At 31.3% G+C, this 26,819-nt stretch overlaps 1 protein-coding gene across 1 annotated transcript in view; it reads right to left on the bottom strand.

Annotated features, from left to right (window-relative positions):
* The window catches only part of LOC141392560 (uncharacterized), a 245,128-nt gene that overhangs the window by 143,690 nt on the left and 74,619 nt on the right, over positions 1–26,819 (bottom strand). The gene's annotated exons all lie outside the window — the stretch shown is intronic.

Raw genomic sequence — 26,819 nt, 5'->3', positions numbered from 1 at the left:
TCAGACACAGAAAAACCCGATAGACTGCCAGACAAACAGTAGCAATGTTACATACAAATGTAAGAAAAGAAAAACAAATGGAAATTTTAAATCTATGACAAGATGATGATAAATTAAATTGCAATTAGAATGCCGGGAATACAGTACACTTGGTTGTTTTAGGATATTCCTCAATAAACCTCAGCTTTAAGGTTAACTTTGTTACGACGTCTGATAGCCCCTCTAATAGTCTCTCCATAAATATTCTTTAAAAAATCCACGAGGTCTAATAGTCTCTCCATAAATATTCTTTAAAAAATCCACGAGGTCTAATAGTCTCTCCATAAATATTCTTTAAAAATCCACGAGGTCTAATAGTCTCTCCATAAATATTCTTTAAAAAATCCACGAGGTCTAATAGTCTCTCCATAAATATTCTTTAAAAAATCCACGAGGTCTAATAGTCTCTCCATAAATATTCTTTAAAAAATCCACGAGGTCTAATAGTCTCTCCATAAATATTCTTTAAAAAATCCACGAGGTCTAATAGTCTCTCCATAAATATTCTTTAAAAAATCCACGAGGTCTAATAGTCTCTCCATAAATATTCTTTAAAAAATCCACGAGGTCTAATAGTCTCTCCATAAATATTCTTTAAAAAATCCACGAGGTCTAATAGTCTCTCCATAAATATTCTTTAAAAAATCCACGAGGTCTAATAGTCTCTCCATAAATATTCTTTAAAAAATCACGAGGTCTAATAGTCTCTCCATAAATATTCTTTAAAAAATCCACGAGGTCTAATAGTCTCTCCATAAATATTCTTTAAAAAATCCACGAGGTCTAATAGTCTCTCCATAAATATTCTTTAAAAAATCCACGAGGTCTAATAGTCTCTCCATAAATATTCTTTAAAAAATCCACGAGGTCTAATAGTCTCTCCATAAATATTCTTTAAAAAATCCACGAGGTCTAATAGTCTCTCCATAAATATTCTTTAAAAAATCCACGAGGTCTAATAGTCTCTCCATAAATATTCTTTAAAAAATCCACGAGGTCTAATAGTCTCTCCATAAATATTCTTTAAAAAATCCACGAGGTCTAATAGTCTCTCCATAAATATTCTTTAAAAAATCGACGAGGTCTAATAGTCTCTCCATAAATATTCTTTAAAAAATCCACGAGGTCTAATAGTCTCTCCATAAATATTCTTTAAAAAATCCACGAGGTCTAATAGTCTCTCCATAAATATTCTTTAAAAAATCCACGAGGTCTAATAGTCTCTCCATAAATATTCTTTAAAAAATCCACGAGGTCTAATAGTCTCTCCATAAATATTCTTTAAAAAATCCACGAGGTCTAATAGTCTCTCCATAAATATTCTTTAAAAAATCCACGAGGTCTAATAGTCTCTCCATAAATATTCTTTAAAAAAATCCACGAGGTCTAATAGTCTCTCCATAAATATTCTTTAAAAAATCCACGAGGTCTAATAGTCTCTCCATAAATATTCTTTAAAAAATCCACGAGGTCTAATAGTCTCTCCATAAATATTCTTTAAAAAATCCACGAGGTCTAATAGTCTCTCCATAAATATTCTTTAAAAAATCCACGAGGTCTAATAGTCTCTCCATAAATATTCTTTAAAAAATCCACGAGGTCTAATAGTCTCTCCATAAATATTCTTTAAAAAAATCCACGAGGTCTAATAGTCTCTCCATAAATATTCTTTAAAAAATCCACGAGGTCTAATAGTCTCTCCATAAATATTCTTTAAAAAATCCACGAGGTCTAATAGTCTCTCCATAAATATTCTTTAAAAAATCCACGAGGTCTAATAGTCTCTCCATAAATATTCTTTAAAAAATCCACGAGGTCTAATAGTCTCTCCATAAATATTCTTTAAAAAATCCACGAGGTCTAATAGTCTCTCCATAAATATTCTTTAAAAAATCCACGAGGTCTAATAGTCTCTCCATAAATATTCTTTAAAAAATCCACGAGGTCTAATAGTCTCTCCATAAATATTCTTTAAAAAATCCACGAGGTCTAATAGTCTCTCCATAAATATTCTTTAAAAAATCCACGAGGTCTAATAGTCTCTCCATAAATATTCTTTAAAAAATCCACGAGGTCTAATAGTCTCTCCATAAATATTCTTTAAAAAATCCACGAGGTCTAATAGTCTCTCCATAAATATTCTTTAAAAAATCCACGAGGTCTAATAGTCTCTCCATAAATATTCTTTAAAAAATCCACGAGGTCTAATAGTCTCTCCATAAATATTCTTTAAAAAATCCACGAGGTCTAATAGTCTCTCCATAAATATTCTTTAAAAAATCCACGAGGTCTAATAGTCTCTCCATAAATATTCTTTAAAAAATCCACGAGGTCTAATAGTCTCTCCATAAATATTCTTTAAAAAATCCACGAGGTCTAATAGTCTCTCCATAAATATTCTTTAAAAAATCCACGAGGTCTAATAGTCTCTCCATAAATATTCTTTAAAAAATCCACGAGGTCTAATAGTCTCTCCATAAATATTCTTTAAAAAATCCACGAGGTCTAATAGTCTCTCCATAAATATTCTTTAAAAAATCCACGAGGTCTAATAGTCTCTCCATAAATATTCTTTAAAAAATCCACGAGGTCTAATAGTCTCTCCATAAATATTCTTTAAAAAATCCACGAGGTCTAATAGTCTCTCCATAAATATTCTTTAAAAAATCCACGAGGTCTAATAGTCTCTCCATAAATATTCTTTAAAAAATCCACGAGGTCTAATAGTCTCTCCATAAATATTCTTTAAAAAATCCACGAGGTCTAATAGTCTCTCCATAAATATTCTTTAAAAAATCCACGAGGTCTAATAGTCTCTCCATAAATATTCTTTAAAAAATCCACGAGGTCTAATAGTCTCTCCATAAATATTCTTTAAAAAATCCACGAGGTCTAATAGTCTCTCCATAAATATTCTTTAAAAAATCCACGAGGTCTAATAGTCTCTCCATAAATATTCTTTAAAAAATCCACGAGGTCTAATAGTCTCTCCATAAATATTCTTTAAAAAATCCACGAGGTCTAATAGTCTCTCCATAAATATTCTTTAAAAAATCCACGAGGTCTAATAGTCTCTCCATAAATATTCTTTAAAAAATCCACGAGGTCTAATAGTCTCTCCATAAATATTCTTTAAAAAATCCACGAGGTCTAATAGTCTCTCCATAAATATTCTTTAAAAAATCCACGAGGTCTAATAGTCTCTCCATAAATATTCTTTAAAAAATCCACGAGGTCTAATAGTCTCTCCATAAATATTCTTTAAAAAATCCACGAGGTCTAATAGTCTCTCCATAAATATTCTTTAAAAAATCCACGAGGTCTAATAGTCTCTCCATAAATATTCTTTAAAAAATCCACGAGGTCTAATAGTCTCTCCATAAATATTCCTTTAAAAAATCCACGAGGTCTAATAGTCTCTCCATAAATATTCTTTAAAAAATCCACGAGGTCTAATAGTCTCTCCATAAATATTCTTTAAAAAATCCACGAGGTCTAATAGTCTCTCCATAAATATTCTTTAAAAAATCCACGAGGTCTAATAGTCTCTCCATAAATATTCTTTAAAAAATCCACGAGGTCTAATAGTCTCTCCATAAATATTCTTTAAAAAATCCACGAGGTCTAATAGTCTCTCCATAAATATTCTTTAAAAAATCCACGAGGTCTAATAGTCTCTCCATAAATATTCTTTAAAAAATCCACGAGGTCTAATAGTCTTTCCATAAATATTCTTTAAAAAATCCACGAGGTCTAATAGTCTCTCCTTAATATTCTTTAAAAATCCACGAGGTCTAATAGTCTCTCCTTAATATTCTTTAAAAAATCCACGAGGTCTAATAGTCTCTCCATAAATATTCTTTAAAAAATCCACGAGGTCTAATAGTCTCTCCATAAATATTCTTTAAAAAATCCACGAGGTCTAATAGTCTCTCCATAAATATTCTTTAAAAAATCCACGAGGTCTAATAGTCTCTCCATAAATATTCTTTAAAAAATCCACGAGGTCTAATAGTCTCTCCATAAATATTCTTTAAAAAATCCACGAGGTCTAATAGTCTCTCCATAAATATTCTTTAAAAAATCCACGAGGTCTAATAGTCTCTCCATAAATATTCTTTAAAAAATCCACGAGGTCTAAAAGTCTCTCCATAAATATTCTTTAAAAAATCCACGAGGTCTAATAGTCTCTCCATAAATATTCTTTAAAAAATCCACGAGGTCTAATAGTCTCTCCATAAATATTCTTTAAAAAATCCACGAGGTCTAATAGTCTCTCCATAAATATTCTTTAAAAAATCCACGAGGTCTAATAGTCTCTCCATAAATATTCTTTAAAAAATCCACGAGGTCTAATAGTCTCTCCATAAATATTCTTTAAAAAATCCACGAGGTCTAATAGTCTCTCCATAAATATTCTTTAAAAAATCCACGAGGTCTAAAAGTCTCTCCATAAATATTCTTTAAAAAATCCACGAGGTCTAATAGTCTCTCCATAAATATTCTTTAAAAAATCCACGAGGTCTAATAGTCTCTCCATAAATATTCTTTAAAAAATCCACGAGGTCTAATAGTCTCTCCATAAATATTCTTTAAAAAATCCACGAGGTCTAATAGTCTCTCCATAAATATTCTTTAAAAAATCCACGAGGTCTAATAGTCTCTCCATAAATATTCTTTAAAAAATCCACGAGGTCTAATAGTCTCTCCATAAATATTCTTTAAAAAATCCACGAGGTCTAAAAGTCTCTCCATAAATATTCTTTAAAAAAATCCACGAGGTCTAATAGTCTCTCCATAAATATTCTTTAAAAAATCCACGAGGTCTAATAGTCTCTCCATAAATATTCTTTAAAAAATCCACGAGGTCTAAAAGTCTCTCCATAAATATTCTTTAAAAAATCCACGAGGTCTAATAGTCTCTCCATAAATATTCTTTAAAAAATCCACGAGGTCTAATAGTCTCTCCATAAATATTCTTTAAAAAATCCACGAGGTCTAATAGTCTCTCCATAAATATTCTTTAAAAAATCCACGAGGTCTAAAAGTCTCTCCATAAATATTCTTTAAAAAATCCACGAGGTCTAATAGTCTCTCCATAAATATTCTTTAAAAAATCCACGAGGTCTAATAGTCTCTCCATAAATATTCTTTAAAAATCCACGAGGTCTAATAGTCTCTCCATAAATATTCTTTAAAAAATCCACGAGGTCTAATAGTCTCTCCATAAATATTCTTTAAAAAATCCACGAGGTCTAATAGTCTCTCCATAAATATTCTTTAAAAAATCCACGAGGTCTAATAGTCTCTCCATAAATATTCTTTAAAAAATCCACGAGGTCTAAAAGTCTCTCCATAAATATTCTTTAAAAAATCCACGAGGTCTAATAGTCTCTCCATAAATATTCTTTAAAAATCCACGAGGTCTAATAGTCTCTCCATAAATATTCTTTAAAAAATCCACGAGGTCTAAAAGTCTCTCCATAAATATTCTTTAAAAAATCCACGAGGTCTAATAGTCTCTCCATAAATATTCTTTAAAAAATCCACGAGGTCTAATAGTCTCTCCATAAATATTCTTTAAAAAATCCACGAGGTCTAATAGTCTCTCCATAAATATTCTTTAAAAAATCCACGAGGTCTAAAAGTCTCTCCATAAATATTCTTTAAAAAATCCACGAGGTCTAATAGTCTCTCCATAAATATTCTTTAAAAAATCCACGAGGTCTAATAGTCTCTCCATAAATATTCTTTAAAAAATCCACGAGGTCTAATAGTCTCTCCATAAATATTCTTTAAAAAATCCACGAGGTCTAATAGTCTCTCCATAAATATTCTTTAAAAAATCCACGAGGTCTAATAGTCTCTCCATAAATATTCTTTAAAAAATCCACGAGGTCTAATAGTCTCTCCATAAATATTCTTTAAAAAATCCACGAGGTCTAATAGTCTCTCCATAAATATTCTTTAAAAAATCCACGAGGTCTAATAGTCTCTCCATAAATATTCTTTAAAAAATCCACGAGGTCTAATAGTCTCTCCATAAATATTCTTTAAAAAATCCACGAGGTCTAAAAGTCTCTCCATAAATATTCTTTAAAAAATCCACGAGGTCTAATAGTCTCTCCATAAATATTCTTTAAAAAATCCACGAGGTCTAATAGTCTCTCCATAAATATTCTTTAAAAAATCCACGAGGTCTAATAGTCTCTCCATAAATATTCTTTAAAAAATCCACGAGGTCTAATAGTCTCTCCATAAATATTCTTTAAAAAATCCACGAGGTCTAATAGTCTCTCCATAAATATTCTTTAAAAAATCCACGAGGTCTAAAAGTCTCTCCATAAATATTCTTTAAAAAATCCACGAGGTCTAATAGTCTCTCCATAAATATTCTTTAAAAAATCCACGAGGTCTAATAGTCTCTCCATAAATATTCTTTAAAAAATCCACGAGGTCTAATAGTCTCTCCATAAATATTCTTTAAAAAATCCACGAGGTCTAAAAGTCTCTCCATAAATATTCTTTAAAAAATCCACGAGGTCTAATAGTCTCTCCATAAATATTCTTTAAAAAATCCACGAGGTCTAATAGTCTCTCCATAAATATTCTTTAAAAAATCCACGAGGTCTAATAGTCTCTCCATAAATATTCTTTAAAAAATCCACGAGGTCTAAAAGTCTCTCCATAAATATTCTTTAAAAAATCCACGAGGTCTAATAGTCTCTCCATAAATATTCTTTAAAAAATCCACGAGGTCTAAAAGTCTCTCCATAAATATTCTTTAAAAAAATCCACGAGGTCTAATAGTCTCTCCATAAATATTCTTTAAAAAATCCACGAGGTCTAATAGTCTCTCCATAAATATTCTTTAAAAAATCCACGAGGTCTAATAGTCTCTCCATAAATATTCTTTAAAAAATCCACGAGGTCTAATAGTCTCTCCATAAATATTCTTTAAAAAATCCACGAGGTCTAATAGTCTCTCCATAAATATTCTTTAAAAAATCCACGAGGTCTAATAGTCTCTCCATAAATATTCTTTAAAAAATCCACGAGGTCTAATAGTCTCTCCATAAATATTCTTTAAAAAATCCACGAGGTCTAAAAGTCTCTCCATAAATATTCTTTAAAAAATCCACGAGGTCTAATAGTCTCTCCATTAATATTCTTTAAAAAATCCACGAGGTCTAATAGTCTCTCCATAAATATTCTTTAAAAAATCCACGAGGTCTAATAGTCTCTCCATAAATATTCTTTAAAAAATCCACGAGGTCTAATAGTCTCTCCATAAATATTCTTTAAAAAATCCACGAGGTCTAAAAGTCTCTCCATAAATATTCTTTAAAAAATCCACGAGGTCTAATAGTCTCTCCATAAATATTCTTTAAAAAATCCACGAGGTCTAATAGTCTCTCCATAAATATTCTTTAAAAAATCCACGAGGTCTAATAGTCTCTCCATAAATATTCTTTAAAAAATCCACGAGGTCTAATAGTCTCTCCATAAATATTCTTTAAAAAATCCACGAGGTCTAATAGTCTCTCCATAAATATTCTTTAAAAAATCCACGAGGTCTAATAGTCTCTCCATAAATATTCTTTAAAAAATCCACGAGGTCTAAAAGTCTCTCCATAAATATTCTTTAAAAAATCCACGAGGTCTAATAGTCTCTCCATAAATATTCTTTAAAAAATCCACGAGGTCTAATAGTCTCTCCATAAATATTCTTTAAAAAATCCACGAGGTCTAATAGTCTCTCCATAAATATTCTTTAAAAAATCCACGAGGTCTAAAAGTCTCTCCATAAATATTCTTTAAAAAATCCACGAGGTCTAATAGTCTCTCCATAAATATTCTTTAAAAAATCCACGAGGTCTAATAGTCTCTCCATAAATATTCTTTAAAAAATCCACGAGGTCTAAAAGTCTCTCCATAAATATTCTTTAAAAAATCCACGAGGTCTAATAGTCTCTCCATAAATATTCTTTAAAAAATCCACGAGGTCTAATAGTCTCTCCATAAATATTCTTTAAAAAATCCACGAGGTCTAAAAGTCTCTCCATAAATATTCTTTAAAAAATCCACGAGGTCTAATAGTCTCTCCATAAATATTCTTTAAAAATCCACGAGGTCTAATAGTCTCTCCATAAATATTCTTTAAAAAATCCACGAGGTCTAATAGTCTCTCCATAAATATTCTTTAAAAAATCCACGAGGTCTAAAAGTCTCTCCATAAATATTCTTTAAAAAATCCACGAGGTCTAATAGTCTCTCCATAAATATTCTTTAAAAAATCCACGAGGTCTAAAAGTCTCTCCATAAATATTCTTTAAAAAATCCACGAGGTCTAATAGTCTCTCCATAAATATTCTTTAAAAAATCCACGAGGTCTAATAGTCTCTCCATAAATATTCTTTAAAAAATCCACGAGGTCTAATAGTCTCTCCATAAATATTCTTTAAAAAATCCACGAGGTCTAATAGTCTCTCCATAAATATTCTTTAAAAAATCCACGAGGTCTAATAGTCTCTCCATAAATATTCTTTAAAAAATCCACGAGGTCTAATAGTCTCTCCATAAATATTCTTTAAAAAATCCACGAGGTCTAATAGTCTCTCCATAAATATTCTTTAAAAAATCCACGAGGTCTAAAAGTCTCTCCATAAATATTCTTTAAAAAATCCACGAGGTCTAATAGTCTCTCCATAAATATTCTTTAAAAAATCCACGAGGTCTAATAGTCTCTCCATAAATATTCTTTAAAAAATCCACGAGGTCTAATAGTCTCTCCATAAATATTCTTTAAAAAATCCACGAGGTCTAATAGTCTCTCCATAAATATTCTTTAAAAAATCCACGAGGTCTAAAAGTCTCTCCATAAATATTCTTTAAAAAATCCACGAGGTCTAATAGTCTCTCCATAAATATTCTTTAAAAAATCCACGAGGTCTAATAGTCTCTCCATAAATATTCTTTAAAATATCCACGAGGTCTAATAGTCTCTCCATAAATATTCTTTAAAAAATCCACGAGGTCTAATAGTCTCTCCATAAATATTCTTTAAAAAATCCACGAGGTCTAATAGTCTCTCCATAAATATTCTTTAAAAAATCCACGAGGTCTAATAGTCTCTCCATAAATATTCTTTAAAAAATCCACGAGGTCTAAAAGTCTCTCCATAAATATTCTTTAAAAAATCCACGAGGTCTAATAGTCTCTCCATAAATATTCTTTAAAAAATCCACGAGGTCTAATAGTCTCTCCATAAATATTCTTTAAAAAATCCACGAGGTCTAATAGTCTCTCCATAAATATTCTTTAAAAAATCCACGAGGTCTAATAGTCTCTCCATAAATATTCTTTAAAAAATCCACGAGGTCTAATAGTCTCTCCATAAATATTCTTTAAAAAATCCACGAGGTCTAATAGTCTCTCCATAAATATTCTTTAAAAAATCCACGAGGTCTAAAAGTCTCTCCATAAATATTCTTTAAAAAATCCACGAGGTCTAATAGTCTCTCCATAAATATTCTTTAAAAAATCCACGAGGTCTAATAGTCTCTCCATAAATATTCTTTAAAAAATCCACGAGGTCTAATAGTCTCTCCATAAATATTCTTTAAAAATCCACGAGGTCTAATAGTCTCTCCATAAATATTCTTTAAAAAATCCACGAGGTCTAATAGTCTCTCCATAAATATTCTTTAAAAAATCCACGAGGTCTAAAAGTCTCTCCATAAATATTCTTTAAAAAATCCACGAGGTCTAAAAGTCTCTCCATAAATATTCTTTAAAAAATCCACGAGGTCTAATAGTCTCTCCATAAATATTCTTTAAAAAATCCACGAGGTCTAATAGTCTCTCCATAAATATTCTTTAAAAAATCCACGAGGTCTAATAGTCTCTCCATAAATATTCTTTAAAAAATCCACGAGGTCTAATAGTCTCTCCATAAATATTCTTTAAAAAATCCACGAGGTCTAATAGTCTCTCCATAAATATTCTTTAAAAAATCCACGAGGTCTAAAAGTCTCTCCATAAATATTCTTTAAAAAATCCACGAGGTCTAATAGTCTCTCCATAAATATTCTTAAAAAATCCACGAGGTCTAATAGTCTCTCCATAAATATTCTTTAAAAAATCCACGAGGTCTAATAGTCTCTCCATAAATATTCTTTAAAAAATCCACGAGGTCTAAAAGTCTCTCCATAAATATTCTTTAAAAAATCCACGAGGTCTAATAGTCTCTCCATAAATATTCTTTAAAAAATCCACGAGGTCTAATAGTCTCTCCATAAATATTCTTTAAAAAATCCACGAGGTCTAATAGTCTCTCCATAAATATTCTTTAAAAAATCCACGAGGTCTAAAAGTCTCTCCATAAATATTCTTTAAAAAATCCACGAGGTCTAATAGTCTCTCCATAAATATTCTTTAAAAAATCCACGAGGTCTAATAGTCTCTCCATAAATATTCTTTAAAAAATCCACGAGGTCTAATAGTCTCTCCATAAATATTCTTTAAAAAATCCACGAGGTCTAATAGTCTCTCCATAAATATTCTTTAAAAAATCCACGAGGTCTAATAGTCTCTCCATAAATATTCTTTAAAAAATCCACGAGGTCTAATAGTCTCTCCATAAATATTCTTTAAAAAATCCACGAGGTCTAATAGTCTCTCCATAAATATTCTTTAAAAAATCCACGAGGTCTAAAAGTCTCTCCATAAATATTCTTTAAAAAATCCACGAGGTCTAATAGTCTCTCCATAAATATTCTTTAAAAAATCCACGAGGTCTAAAAGTCTCTCCATAAATATTCTTTAAAAAATCCACGAGGTCTAATAGTCTCTCCATAAATATTCTTTAAAAAATCCACGAGGTCTAAAAGTCTCTCCATAAATATTCTTTAAAAAATCCACGAGGTCTAATAGTCTCTCCATAAATATTCTTTAAAAAATCCACGAGGTCTAATAGTCTCTCCATAAATATTCTTTAAAAAATCCACGAGGTCTAATAGTCTCTCCATAAATATTCTTTAAAAAATCCACGAGGTCTAATAGTCTCTCCATAAATATTCTTTAAAAAATCCACGAGGTCTAATAGTCTCTCCATAAATATTCTTTAAAAAATCCACGAGGTCTAATAGTCTCTCCATAAATATTCTTTAAAAAATCCACGAGGTCTAATAGTCTCTCCATAAATATTCTTTAAAAAATCCACGAGGTCTAATAGTCTCTCCATAAATATTCTTTAAAAATCCACGAGGTCTAATAGTCTTTCCATAAATATTCTTTAAAAAATCCACGAGGTCTAAAAGTCTCTCCATAAATATTCTTTAAAAAAATCCACGAGGTCTAATAGTCTCTCCTTAATATTCTTTAAAAATCCACGAGGTCTAATAGTCCCTCCAAAAATATTCTTTAAAAAATCCACGAGGTCTAATAGTCTCTCCATAAATATTCTTTAAAAAATCCACGAGGTCTAAAAGTCTCTCCATAAATATTCTTTAAAAAATCCACGAGGTCTAATAGTCTCTCCATAAATATTCTTTAAAAAATCCACGAGGTCTAATAGTCTCTCCATAAATATTCTTTAAAAAATCCACGAGGTCTAATAGTCTCTCCATAAATATTCTTTAAAAATCCACGAGGTCTAATAGTCCCTCCAAAAATATTCTTTAAAAAATCCACGAGGTCTAATAGTCCCTCCAAAAATATTCCTTAAAAATCCACGAGGTCTAATAGTCCCTCCAAAAATATTCTTTAAAAAATCCACGAGGTCTAATGTACTCTCCAAAAATATTCTTTAAAAAATCCACGAGGTCTAATGTACTCTCCAAAAATATTCTTTAAAAAAATCTACGCAGTCTAATAGTCCCTCCAAAAATATTTTTTAAAAAATCTACGCAGTCTAATAGTCCCTCCAAAAATATTCTTTAAAAAAATCCACGTGGTCTAATAGTCCTTCCAAAAATATTCTTTAAAAAATCCACGTGGTCTAATAGTCCCTCCAAAAATATTCTTTAAAAAATCCACATCTGATGGTACCTTAAAAAATATTCTTTAAAAAATCCACGTCTGATAGTCCCTTAAAAAATATTCCTTAAAAAATCCACGTCTGATAGTCCCTAAAAATATTCTTTTAAAAATCAACGTCTGATAGCCCCTCAAAAAATATTATTTAAAAAATCCAGGCATACTTTAAGATCTCTATGTGGTATAGGACATTTTAGAGACATCAAAGACTTGCTTCGTTGATCCAGGAATGATAGGGACTAGCACATTTAATGCTAGACTTTCCCCGAGATCCACAGAATCGTTTCCAATTGCTTATTTTTTTTCCAAATCTAAAGATGTGTTTAAGTACGAACCAACTGTTTCATTGTTCACGATGAAGCTCAAGTATGCTTCAAACCTTTGTGTAAGAACTTAGAGTAGAGCAGATGGCCTTGCCAACGGAGTTCCACTGCACATGTTATGTTAAAAAAAAAACAACAATTTTAATTTATTTCAAATTCCCTTCCTCTTCCTAAGCCCAGGAGAGTATAAAATAATCGATCTCAATCGATTACAAGACCCTCTTTCATTAGTAGTCAGAAAATCCGAAAACTAATGAATATAAATGAGTCCTTTCATACTCGTAGTATGCTATAAAACCACAAATTCAAATCAAATGCCATTGGCTGGCTAAATGTCTGTTAACATTTTCAATATATGTACTGCCTTAAATTAGGTTGTAGTTACAGTGCCCAAAAATGACAGGGGTGGGTAATATTTGTGTTCAAAACTTTCCTTCAACCTTTACCAACCGGCATACAATAAAAAGGATATTAGATTACAACATTACAGCATACCAAACAACAACAGAAATGAGAAACTAAAGACTTCAGGGACTTTGATGAGATTTTGAATGTACCACAAGTCATGCATGGCATCATCCCAAAAAAAAGAAGGAAAGAGTAAAAAGTATTGATTTCACAGGACAGACGACCAAAGTGTGGTGTCTGTAGCCCAAATAAGTAAGGGTAGTTGCCGCACATTGTCATAATGTCAAGAGCAAGCATACAAAGAACGTATTTTTATAGCCATTAGCATCGATTTGTAAAAGTAACAAAAGCAGACCTGGGCAGCAGCCCAACAAAAAGTGTCAGACCGACATGTATTAGCTAACAGAAGAAGAGGCATGCAAAAGGAGTAGCAGTATCTGTTTAGCAGCGTTGGTAATTTGATGTTTGTTAAATTAATTAGAGTGCGTGCCACTGGCAGCAGTATTTTGCCACCTTTGTAATGTTTGACTGGCTGGCTCTTGTAGCTTCTGACGTTGACGTTATTTGAAGAACATCTTTATGCCACATGCCCTCCAAAATTAGATGTGAAATGAAACGTTTGACGTAACCCAACACTAGAGATGACTGTCTATTTGTTCCACATCCATCTATCTGTGCATCTGCTAATGTGCTGCATCATTTGCTTTTCTTTTCACAAACAAAATCAACAAAAAATCAACTAAAAGCAACAACATCAAATACATATCTAGAATTCTCAGTTCCTTGGAAATAAGGTAAATAAGTTTGTGTTTATTTTAGTTGTTTTCATTTACAAGTTGAAATATTCTCCTTGTTGTTGTTATTTTGCATTAAATGTTAGTTTTTCCCTTTTATGTGATTTTCGTTTTTTTGTTGATGTATGTTTTTCACATCAAACAAAACAACATAGATCATAAATCCTTGTATTCGGAATTCAGATTATTTGTAGAGAATGAATGGAAGGAAGGAAGAGCGGAGTGTCTAAGGCGGACATCAATCTATGTATTTTTCTGATTGTTTTTCTTCTTTTCTATTGAGGTGGTCTCTCACACAAAAATCAAGGGTGCTAGGTAATATTGGAATGACTTGAAAGTTTATCTAATATTTATACGTTTGTATGTGTGTGTATTGGCCATGTGCGTGAATGTAGCTACTGGTATGTCTGTCCTTTGTGGAGTTTTACAATTGCTCTGGCTCCATTTGCATGTAATTGAGAATGACTAAATGAATGAATGTGCGTTTCACTCTTTCCATTCTCCTAAATAAGGAAAACTAAATTAGGCTACAGTGTCAGGAAAGTCGGATCCAAGGGAAATAAAATTTAAAATTGTGATATTTGGTGGCTCCAAAAATCTTTAAAAAGTCCACGTTTCCTTAACACATTGGTGACTCCAAAAAATATTTTAAAATCGACGTTTACTCTTTGCTGACTGCCAAAAATCTTTAAAAAATAAACGTTTCCTTTCCATTTTTGGTGGCTCGAACAAATTTTTAAAAAATCCACGTTTCCTTTGCTCTTCGGTGGCTCGAACAAATTTTTAAAAAATCCACGTTTCCTTTCCATTTTTGGTGGCTCGAACAAATTTTTAAAAAATCCACGTTTCCTTTGCTCTTCGGTGGCTCGAACAAATTTTTAAAAAATCCACGTTTCATTTGCTCTTTGGTGACTCCTAAAAATCTTTAAAAAAATCCACGTTTCCTTTGCTCTTTGGTGACTCCTAAAAATCTTTAAAAAATCCACGTTTCCTTTGCTCTTTGGTGACTCCTAAAAATCTTTAAAAAAATCCACGTTTCCTTTGCTCTTTGGTGGCTCCAAAAAATCTTTAAAAAATCCACGTTTCCTTTCATCTTTGGTGGCTCCAAAAAATCTTTAAAAATCCACGTTTCCTTTCATCTTTGGTGGCTCCAAAAAATTTTTAAAAAATCCACGTTTCCTTACATCTTTGGTGGCTCCATAAAATCTTTAAAAAATCCACGTTTCCTTTCATCTTTGGTGGCTCCAAAAATCTTTAAAAAATCCACGTTTCCTTTCATCTTTGGTGGCTCCAAAAAATCTTTAAAAAATCCACGTTTCCTTTCATCTTTGGTGTCTCCAAAAATCTTTAAAAAATCCACGTTTACTTTCATCTTTGGTGGCTCCAAAAAATCTTTAAAAAATCCACGTTTCCTTTCATCTTTGGTGGCTCCAAAAAATCTTTAAAAAATCCACGCTTCCTTTCATCTTTGGTGGCTCCAAAAAATCTTTAAAAAATCCACGTTTCCTTCCATCTTTGGTGGCTCCAAAAAATTTTTAAAAAATCCACGTTTCCTTACAAATTTGGTGGCTCCATAAAATCTTTAAAAAATCCACGTTTCCTTTCATCTTTGGTGGCTCCAAAAAATCCACGTTTCCTTTCATCTTTGGTGGCTCCAAAAAATCCACGTTTCCTTTCATCTTTGGTGGCTCCAAAAAATCTTTAAAAAATCCACGTTTTCTTTACTCTTTGGCGGCTCCAAGAAATCTTTAAAAAATCCACGTTTTCTTTACTTTTTGGTGGTTTCAAAAAATCTTTAAAAAATCCACGTTTCCTTTACTTTTTGGTGGTATCAAAAAATCTTTAAAAAATCCACGTTTCCTTTACTTTTTGGTGGTTTCAAAAAATCTTTAAAAAATCCACGTTTCCTTTACTTTTTGGTGGGTTCAAAAAATCTTTAAAAAATCAACTTTTCATTTTATTTTTGGGGGGTTTTAAAAATCTTTAAAAAATCCACGTTTCCTTTACTTTTTGGTGGGTTCAAAAAATCTTTAAAAAATCCACGTTTCCTTTGGTGGTTTCAAAAAATCTTTAAAAAATCCACGTTTTCTTTACTCTTTGGTGGCTCCAAGAAATCTTTAAAAAATCCACGTTTTCTTTACTTTTTGGTGGTTTCAAAAAATCTTTAAAAAATCCACGTTTCCTTTACTTTTTGGATTTACTTTTGGATTTTTTGGTGGGTCCAAAAAATCTTTAAAAAATTCACGTTTCCTTTCATCTTTGGTGGGTCCAAAAAATCTTTAAAAAATTCACGTTTCCTTTCATCTTTGGTGGGTCCAAAAAATCTTTAAAAAATCCACGTTTCCTTTCATCTTTGGTGGGTCCAAAAAATCTTTAAAAAATCCACGTTTCCTTTCATCTTTGGTGGGTCCAAAAAATCTTTAAAAAATCCATATTTCCTTTCATCTTTGGTGGGTCCGAAAAATCTTTAAAAAATCCACGTTTCTTTTCATCTTTGGTGGCTCCAAAAAATCTTTAAAAAATCCACGTTTCCTTTCATCTTTGGTGAGTCCAAAAAATCTTTAAAAAATCCACGTTTCCTTTGCTCTTTGGTGGCTCCTAAAAATCTTTAAAAAATCCACGTTTCCTTATATCTTTGGTGGCTCTAAAAAATCTTTAAAAAATCCACGTTTCCTTTACTATTTGGTGGCTCCAAAAAATCTTTAAAAAATCCACGTTTCCTTTACTATTTGGTGGCTCCAAAAAATCTTTAAAAAATCCACGTTTCCTCTACTCTTTGGTGGCTCCAACAAATCTTTAAAAAATCCACGTTTTCTTTGCTCTTTGGTGGCTTCTAAAAATCTTTAAAAATCCACGTTTTCTTTGCTCTTTGGTGGCTTCTAAAAATCTTTAAAAAAAAATCCACGTTTCCTTTGCTCTTTGGTGGCTCAAAAAAATCTTTAAAAATCCACGTTTTCTTTACTCTTTGGTGGCTCCAAAAAATCTTTAAAAAATCCACGTTTCCTTTCATCTTTGGTGGCTCCCAAAAATCTTTAAAAAATCCACGTTTCCTTTGCTCTTTGGTGGCTCCAAAAAATCTGTAAAAAATTCACGTTTCCTTTGCTCTTTGGTGACTCCAAAAAATCTTTAAAAAATCCACGCTTCCTTTGCTCTTTGGTGACTCCTAAAAATCGTTAAAAAATCCACGTTTCCTTTGCTCTTTGGTGACTCCTAAAAATCGTTAAAAAATCCACGTTTCCTTTGCTCTTTGGTGACTCCTAAAAATCGTTAAAAAATCCACGTTTCCTTTAATTTTTGGTGGCTCCTAAAAATCGTTAAAAAATCCACGTTTCCTTTAATTTTTGGTGGCTCCTAAAAATCTTTAAAAAATCCACGTTTCCTTTAATTTTTGGAGGCTCCTAAAAATCTTTAAAAAATCCACGTTTCCTTTTATCTTTGGTGGCTCCAAAAAATCTTTAAAAAATCCATGTTTCCTTTCATCGTTGGTGGCTCCAAAAAATCTTTAAAAAATCCAAGTTTCCTTTCATATTTGGTGGTTACAAAAATCTTTAAAAAATCCACGTTTCCTTTCATATTTGGTGGTTACAAAAAAATTTAAAAAATCCACGTTTCTCTCAGTCTTTGTTGCGCCTAAAAAAATCTTTAAAAAATCCACGTTTCTCTCAGTCTTTGTTGCGCCTAAAAAAATCTTTAAAAAATCCACTTTTATTTGCCTCTTTGGAGTCTCCAAAAGATCTTTAAAAATTCCACGTTTCTATCAGTCTTTGTTGCGCCTAAAAAACCTTTAAAAATTCCACGTTTCTCTCAGTCTTTGTTGCGCCTAAAAAATATTTAAAAAATCCACGTTTCTCTCACTCTTTGTTGCGCCTAAAAAATATTTAAAATATCCAAGTTTCTCTCACTCTTTGTTGCGCCTAAAAAAATTTTTAAAAAATCCACGTTTCTCTCACTCTTGTTGCGCCTAAAAAAATCTTTAAAAAATTCACATTTATTTGCCTCTTTGGAGTCTCCAAAAAATCTTTAAAAAATACACGTTTATTTGCCTCTTTGGACTCTCCAAAAAATCTTTAAAAAATCCAAGTTTCTCTCACTCTTTGTTGCGCCTAAAAAAATCTTTAAAAAATCCACGTTTCCTTTCATTTTGGTGACTCCTAAAAATCTTTAAAAAATCCATGTTTCCTTTGCTCTTTGGTGGCTCCTAAAAATCTTTAAAAAATCCATGTTTGCTTTGCTCTTTGGTGGCTCCTTGAAATTTTTAAAAAATTCCACGTTTCCTTTGCTCTTTGGTGGCTCCAAAAAATCTTTAAAAAATCCACGTTTCCTTTCATTTTTGGTGGCTACAAAAACTCTTTAAAAAATCAACGTTTCCTTTGCTCTTTGGTGATTGGTGTTTTTACAGGAAATCTTTAAAAAAATCCACGTTACTCTAACCCAAAAAATCTTTAAAAAAATTCAAGTTTCTCTGACCCAAAACATTTTTACAAAATTCACATTTCTTGGCCTCTTTGGTGCCTCTAAAAAATCTTTAAAAAATCTACGTTTCTTGACCTCTTTGGTAGCCGCTAAAAATCTTTAAAAAATCCACATTCGTTTTTCAACTCAAAAATTTGAATTTCATCTATCTAAAAACGTGTGTAGATTTTCAAATCACTTTAATTAAATTTTCTTCCCCACTGTTGTGTTTTTGTTTTTTTACAAAGCAGTGATTTTGAAAAATCTGAGTTAATTTCATTTTCTATTTTTCAAACGCATAGTCATGTCAGCCAACCAACAGTGGAAATGGAAAGATATAAAGCATAACCAGAGCACATTGCAATGTGAATACATTTAATTATCGCCAACTATATAGTGGAGCGTTGTTAATAAACTATAGGAACGAACTCTGAAAGCAACCGCAGCGGCATCTATGGAATTGCATGAATTCGAATGGATTATACGCCACTCGCTCACTCACTAACTGACTGACTGGAGTAATTGGGTGCATTTGTGTGTGTCTGTGTTTGCGATGACTGGCTGACTAAATGCGGTAAACCATATTCATGGGTGGTTTTTCATCTACAATCTATATGGTATGGAGTTGTTGTTAGCTAATGGTTGATGACTGCCAGCCAGCAGCATTGGTTGGCCACCAGTCTCTGGTTGATCTCTGCAAATATCCAGCAAAAACTAAAGTAATTGGAATTACAAGAAGAACAAAACCACACACAATTTTTGGAAAAATGGGAAATATCACTCAAAAATTAAATAGTATTGAAAAACTAAATGAAGATTTGTTTGCTTGTTTTGGATATTATGACTTTTCTATGTGGGAATTCCATATTTTCCCATTGGCATACATCCCTCTCTCGCACTTTGAAACTTCAATAAAGTTTTTTTGTTATCCCAAGTTTTCTTGATGTATCACTGCTGATTGCTGCCTTGCTAGCTCCAATGCTGCTGCAATTGTATGGCAATGTTTTTTCTAAGGCATTTGGAGTACGAGCGAGAATTCGTTCAGTTGTATGTTTGTTAATTGTTTCGTTAAACTGCATTGCCAAGATTTATTATCGAATTAAAATTTTTACTCGAATTGCTGGCTAAGATAGAATTACAAGGAGTTTGGAGTTTTGATTTCAAAAGAGTTGAAGTTGAAGCATTTTTTGTTGTTGTAAAAAATAAATGGATTGCTCTAAGAGTTTGCAATAATGTTGTTTAATTGTCGATTTGTCGAGTAGATGCATTGACAAACTTAACAACTGGGGCCAATAGAGTGATACCCTACTCTAATTGTTCAATACTCTAACCAGATCGGTCCTTCATGCATTACAAATAGCTCAACATACACCTTCCACCCAACATTGTGTAGTGAATAAATATGAAATTTATGAAATGTTGGAAAAATATTTTATTTTATCTAAATAGGAACCAAAACGTATCAGACAACTTTTGTAATGCAACAATGATGAAATATTTGCTAGATTCATGGAAATATTATTGTTTTCCTAGGTTTTCCTTTGCCTCTTTTACTATACACCCGCTTCCGGAAAAGTTGTATATTTGTTCATATTTACTACTTACTTTGATCTACTCTCTATTTCTCAATACACAATACATTGATTGATGATTCATCATTGCAATAAAAATAGAGATATTATTTTTAAACTCCATCCATCATCTGGCATGGTTTTGTTGAAATACAATTGAGGAAGTTAAGCTAAACTCCTCACAGAGCAGCAGTAAAATTTTTGAAATTAGACAGAAAATTGTATTGTTTATTTTTATTGAATTTCTAAGAATATTTCATAAATGGAATGGAGCATGAAATCTGGGAATAACCATTCATAATGATCATTAAAGATTAGAAAACAAATGAATGAGCCATCAAAGAAAAAAGAAAACGTGGATATTTAAAAGATTTTTAGGAGCCACCAAAAATGAGAGAAAACGTGGACTTTTTAAAGATTTTTTGGAGCCACCAAATAGTAAGGGAAACGTGGATTTTTTAAAGATTTTTTGAAACCACCAAATAGTAAAGGAAACGTGGATTTTTCAAAGATTTTTTGGAGCCACCAAATAGTAAAGGAAACGTGGATTTTTTAAAGATTTTTTGGAGCCACCAAATAGTAAAGGAAACGTCGATTTTTTAAAGATTTTTTGGAGCCACCAAACATGAAAGAAATAGTGGATTTTTTAAAGAATTTTTGGAGCCACAAAATAGTAAAAGAAACGTGGATTTTTTAAAGATTTTTTGAAACCACCAAATAGTAAAAGAAACGTGGATTTTTTAAAGATTTTTTGAAACCACCAAATATGAAAGGAAACGTGGATTTTTTAAAGATTTTTTGAAACCACCAAATATGAAAGGAAACGTGGATTTTTTAAAGATTTTTTGAAACCACCAAAGATGAAAGGAAACGTGGATTTTTTAAAGATTTTTTGAAACCACCAAAAATGAAAGGAAACGTGGATTTTTTAAAGATTTTTTGAAACCACCAAATATGAAAGGAAACGTGGATTTTTTAAAGATTTTTTGAAACCACCAAATATGAAAGGAAACGTGGATTTTTAAAAGATTTTTTGAAACCACCAAATATGAAAGGAAACGTGGATTTTTTAAAGATTTTTTGAAACCACCAAAGATGAAATGAAACGTGGATTTTTTAAAGATTTTTTGAAACCACCAAAAATGAAAGGAAACGTGGATTTTTTAAAGATTTTTTGAAACCACCAAATATGAAAGGAAACGTGGATTTTTTAAAGATTTTTTGAAACCACCAAATATGAAAGGAAACGTGGATTTTTTAAAGATTTTTTGGAGCCACCAAATAGTAAAGGAAACGTCGATTTTTTAAAGATTTTTTGGAGCCACCAAACATGAAAGAAATAGTGGATTTTTTAAAGAATTTTTGGAGCCACAAAATAGTAAAAGAAACGTGGATTTTTTAAAGATTTTTTGAAACCACCAAATATGAAAGGAAACGTGGATTTTTTAAAGATTTTTTGAAACCACCAAATATGAAAGGAAACGTGGATTTTTTAAAGATTTTTTGAAACCACCAAATATGAAAGGAAACGTGGATTTTTTAAAGATTTTTTGAAACCACCAAATATGAAAGGAAACGTGGATTTTTTAAAGATTTTTTGAAACCACCAAAGATGAAATGAAACGTGGATTTTTTAAAGATTTTTTGAAACCACCAAAAATGAAAGGAAACGTGGATTTTTTAAAGATTTTTTGAAACCACCAAATATGAAAGGAAACGTGGATTTTTTAAAGATTTTTTGAAACCACCAAAGATGAAAGGAAACGTGGATTTTTTAAAGATTTTTGAAACCACCAAAGATGAAAGCAAACGTGGATTTTTTAGAAATTTTTTGAAACCACCAAAGATGAAAGGAAACGTGGATTTTTTAAAGATTTTTTGAAACCACCAAAGATGAAAGGAAACGTGAATTTTTTAAAGATTTTTTGAAACCGCCACAGATGAAAGGAAACGTGGATTTTTTAAAGATTTTTTGCAACCACCAAAGATGAAAGGTAACTTGGATTTTTTAAAGATTTTTTGCAACCACCAAAGATGAAAGAAAACGTGGATTTTTTAAAGATTTTTTGAAACCACCAAAGATGAAAGGAAACGTGGATTTTTTAAAGATTTTTTGAAACCACCAAAGATGAAAGGAAACGTGGATTTTTTAAAGATTTTTTGAAACCACCAAAGATGAAAGGAAACGTGGATTTTTTAAAGATTTTTTGAAACCACCAAAGATGAAAGGAAACGTGGATTTTTTAAAGATTTTTTGCAACCACCAAAGATGAAAGAAAATGTGGATTTTTTAAAGATTTTTAGGAGCCACCAAAGGTGAAAGAAAACGTGGATTTTTTAAAGATTTTTAGGAGCCACCAAAGATGAAAGGAAACGTGGATTTTTTAAAGATTTTTTGCAACTACCAAAGATGAAAGGAAACGTAGATTTTTTAAAGATTTTTTGGAGCCACCAAATAGTAAAGGAAACGTGGATTTTTAGAGATTTTTTGAAACCACCAAATAGTAAAGGGAACGTGGATTTTTTAAAGATTTTTTGAAACCACCAAATATGAAAGGAAACGTGGATTTTTTTAAAGATTTTTTGAAACCACCAAATATGAAAGGAAACGTGGATTTTTTAAAGATTTGTTGAAACCACCAAAGATGAAAGGAAACGTGGATTTTTAAAGATTTTTTGAAACCACCAAAGATGAAAGGAAACGTGGATTTTTAAAGATTTTTTGCAACCACCAAAGATGAAAGGAAACGTGGATTTTTTAAAGATTTTTTGCAACCACCAAAGATGAAAGGAAACGTGGATTTTTTATAGATTTTTTGCAACCACCAAAGATGAAAGGAAACGTGGATTTTTTAAAGATTTTTTGCAACCACCAAAGATGAAAGGAAACCTGGATTTTTTAAAGATTTTTTGCAACCACCAAAGATGAAAGGAAACGTGGATTTTTTAAAGATTTTTTGCAACCACCAAAGATGAAAGGAAACGTGGATTTTTTAAAGATTTTTTGCAACCACCAAAGATGAAAGGAAACGTGGATTTTTTAAAGATTTTTTGCAACCACCAAAGATGAAAGGAAACGTGGATTTTTTAAAGATTTTTTGGAGCCACCAAAAGTGAAAGGAAACGTGGATTTTTTAAAGATTTTTTGCAACCACCAAAGATGAAAGGAAACGTGGATTTTTTAAAGATTTTTTGCAACCACCAAAGATGAAAGGAAACGTGGATTTTTTAAAGATTTTTTGCAACCACCAAAGATGAAAGGAAACGTGGATTTTTTAAAGATTTTTTGCAACCACCAAAGATGAAAGGAAACGTGGATTTTTTAAAGATTTGTTGAAACCACCAAAGATGAAAGGAAACATAGATTTTTTAAAGATTTTTTGAAACCACCAAAGATGAAAGGAAACGTGGATTTTTTAAAGATTTTTTGCAACTACCAAAGATGAAAGGAAACGTGGATTTTTTAAAGATTTTTTGCAACTACCAAAGATGAAAGGAAACGTGGATTTTTTAAAGATTTTTTGAAACCAACAAAGATGAAAGGAAACGTGGATTTTTTAAAGATTTTTTGAAACCACCAAAGATGAAAGGAAACGTGGATTTTTTAAAGATTTTTTGAAACCACCAAAGATGAAAGGAAACGTGGATTTTTTAAAGATTTTTAGGAGCCACAAAAGATGAAAGAAAATGTGGGTTTTTTAAATATTTTTAGGAGCCACCAAAGATGAAAGAAAATGTGGATTTTTTAAAGATTTTTAGGAGCCACCAAAGGTGAAAGAAAACGTGGATTTTTTAAAGATTTTTAGGAGCCACCAAAAATGAAAGGAAACGTGGATTTTTTAAAGATTTTTTGCAACAACCAAAGATGAAAGGAAACGTAGATTTTTTAAAGATTTTTTGGAGCCACCAAATAGTAAAGGAAACGTGGATTTTTAGAGATTTTTTGAAACCACCAAATAGTAAAGGGAACGTGGATTTTTTAAAGATTTTTTGAAACCACCAAATATGAAAGGAAACGTGGATTTTTTTAAAGATTTTTTGAAACCACCAAATATGAAAGGAAACGTGGATTTTTTAAAGATTTGTTGAAACCACCAAAGATGAAAGGAAACGTGGATTTTTAAAGATTTTTTGCAACCACCAAAGATGAAAGGAAACGTGGATTTTTTAAAGATTTTTTGCAACCACCAAAGATGAAAGGAAACGTGGATTTTTTATAGATTTTTTGCAACCACCAAAGATGAAAGGAAACGTGGATTTTTTAAAGATTTTTTGCAACCACCAAAGATGAATGGAAACGTGGATTTTTTAAAGATTTTTTGAAACCACCAAACATGAAGGGAGACGTGGATTTTTTAAAGATTTTTTGCAACCACCAAAGATGAAAGGAAACGTGGATTTTTTAAAGATTTTTTGCAACCACCAAAGATGAAAGGAAACGTGGATTTTTTAAAGATTTTTTGCAACCACCAAAGATGAAAGGAATCGTGGATTTTTTAAAGATTTTTTGCAACCACCAAAGATGAAAGGAAACGTGGATTTTTTAAAGATTTTTTGCAACCGCCAAAGATGAAAGGAAAACGTGGATTTTTTAAAGATTTTTTGAAACCACCAAAGATGAAAGGAAACGTGGATTTTTTAAAGATTTTTTGAAACCGCCAAAGATGAAGGAAACGTGGATTTTTTAAAGATTTTTTGAAACCACCAAAGATGAAAGGAAACGTGGATTTTTTAAAGATTTTTTGAAACCATCAAAGATGAAAGGAAACGTGGATTTTTTAAAGATTTTTTGAAACCACCAAAGATGAAAGGAAACGTGGATTTTTTAAAGATTTTTTGAAACCGCCAAAGATGAAAGGAAACGTGGATTTTTTAAAGATTTTTTGAAACCACCAAAGATGAAAGGAAACGTGGATTTTTTAAAGATTTTTTGAAACCACCAAAGATGAAAGGAAACGTGGATTTTTTAAAGATTTTTTGAAACCGCCAAAGATGAAAGGAAACGTGGATTTTTTAAAGATTTTTTGAAACCACCAAAGATGAAAGGAAACGTGGATTTTTTAAAGATTTTTTGAAACCATCAAAGATGAAAGGAAACGTGGATTTTTTAAAGATTTTTTGAAACCGCCAAAGATGAAAGGAAACGTGGATTTTTTAAAGATTTTTTGAAACCACCAAAGATGAAAGGAAACGTGGATTTTTTAAAGATTTTTTGAAACCACCAAAGATGAAAGGAAACGTGGATTTTTTAAAGATTTTTTGAAACCATCAAAGATGAAAGGAAACGTGGATTTTTTAAAGATTTTTTGAAACCACCAAAGATGAAAGGAAACGTGGATTTTTTAAAGATTTTTTGAAACCATCAAAGATGAAAGGAAACTTGGATTTTTTAAAGATTTTTTGAAACCACCAAAGATGAAAGGAAACGTGGATTTTTTAAAGATTTTTTGAAACCGCCAAAGATGAAAGGAAACGTGGATTTTTTAAAGATTTTTTGAAACCGCCAAAGATGAAAGGAAACGTGGATTTTTTAAAGATTTTTTGAAACCGCCAAAGATGAAAGGAAACGTGGATTTTTTAAAGATTTTTTGAAACCATCAAAGATGAAAGGAAACGTGGATTTTTTAAAGATTTTTTGAAACCACCAAAGATGAAAGGAAACGTGGATTTTTTAAAGATTTTTTGAAACCACCAAAGATGAAAGGAAACGTGGATTTTTTAAAGATTTTTTGAAACCATCAAAGATGAAAGGAAACGTGGATTTTTTAAAGATTTTTTGAAACCACCAAAGATGAAAGGAAACGTGGATTTTTTAAAGATTTTTTGAAACCGCCAAAGATGAAAGGAAACGTGGATTTTTTAAAGATTTTTTGAAACCGCCAAAGATGAAAGGAAACGTGGATTTTTTAAAGATTTTTTGAAACCGCCAAAGATGAAAGGAAACGTGGATTTTTTAAAGATTTTTTGAAACCATCAAAGATGAAAGGAAACGTGGATTTTTTAAAGATTTTTTGAAACCATCAAAGATGAAAGGAAACGTGGATTTTTTAAAGATTTTTTGGAGCCACCAAATGGTAAAGGAAACGTGGATTTTTTAAAGATTTTTAGGAGCCACCAAAGATGAAAGGAAACGTGGATTTTTTAAAGATTTTTTGGAGCCACCAAATGGTAAAGGAAACGTGGATTTTTTAAAGATTTTTAGGAGCCACCAAAGATGAAAGGAAACGTGGATTTTTTAAAGATTTTTAGGAGCCACCAAAGATGAAAGGAAACGTGGATTTTTTAAAGATTTTTAGGAGCCACCAAAGATGAAAGGAAACGTGGATTTTTTAAAGATTTTTAGGAGCCACCAAAGATGAAAGGAAACGTGGATTTTTTAAAGATTTTTAGGAGCCACCAAAGATGAAAGGAAACGTGGATTTTTTAAAGATTTTTAGGAGCCACCAAAGATGAAAGGAAACGTGGATTTTTTAAAGATTTTTAGGAGCCACCAAAGATGAAAGGAAACGTGGATTTTTTAAAGATTTTTAGGAGCCACCAAAGATGAAAGGAAACGTGGATTTTTTAAAGATTTTTTGAAACCGCCAAAGATGAAAGGAAACATGGATTTTTTAAAGATTTTTGAAACCGCCAAAGATGAAAGGAAACGTGGATTTTTTAAAGATTTTTTGAAACCGCCAAAGATGAAAGGAAACGTGGATTTTTTAAAGATTTTTTGAAACCATCAAAGATGAAAGGAAACGTGGATTTTTTAAAGATTTTTTGAAACCATCAAAGATGAAAGGAAACGTGGATTTTTTAAAGATTTTTTGGAGCCACCAAATGGTAAAGGAAACGTGGATTTTTTTAAAGATTTTTAGGAGCCACCAAAGATGAAAGGAAACGTGGATTTTTTAAAGATTTTTAGGAGCCACCAAAGATGAAAGGAAACGTGGATTTTTTAAAGATTTTTAGGAGCCACCAAAGATGAAAGGAAACGTGGATTTTTTAAAGATTTTTAGGAGCCACCAAAGATGAAAGGAAACGTGGATTTTTTAAAGATTTTTAGGAGCCACCAAAGATGAAAGGAAACGTGGATTTTTTAAAGATTTTTAGGAGCCACCAAAGATGAAAGGAAACGTGGATTTTTTAAAGATTTTTTGAAACCGCCAAAGATGAAAGGAAACGTGGATTTTTTAAAGATTTTTTGAAAC

This window comes from Musca autumnalis, unplaced genomic scaffold (assembly GCF_047663935.1).
Source record: "Musca autumnalis isolate F117 unplaced genomic scaffold, ASM4766393v1 scaffold_2, whole genome shotgun sequence".
NCBI classification, from domain to species: Eukaryota; Metazoa; Arthropoda; class Insecta; order Diptera; family Muscidae; genus Musca; species Musca autumnalis.
This window is presented reverse-complemented; position numbering and strand designations above follow the sequence as displayed.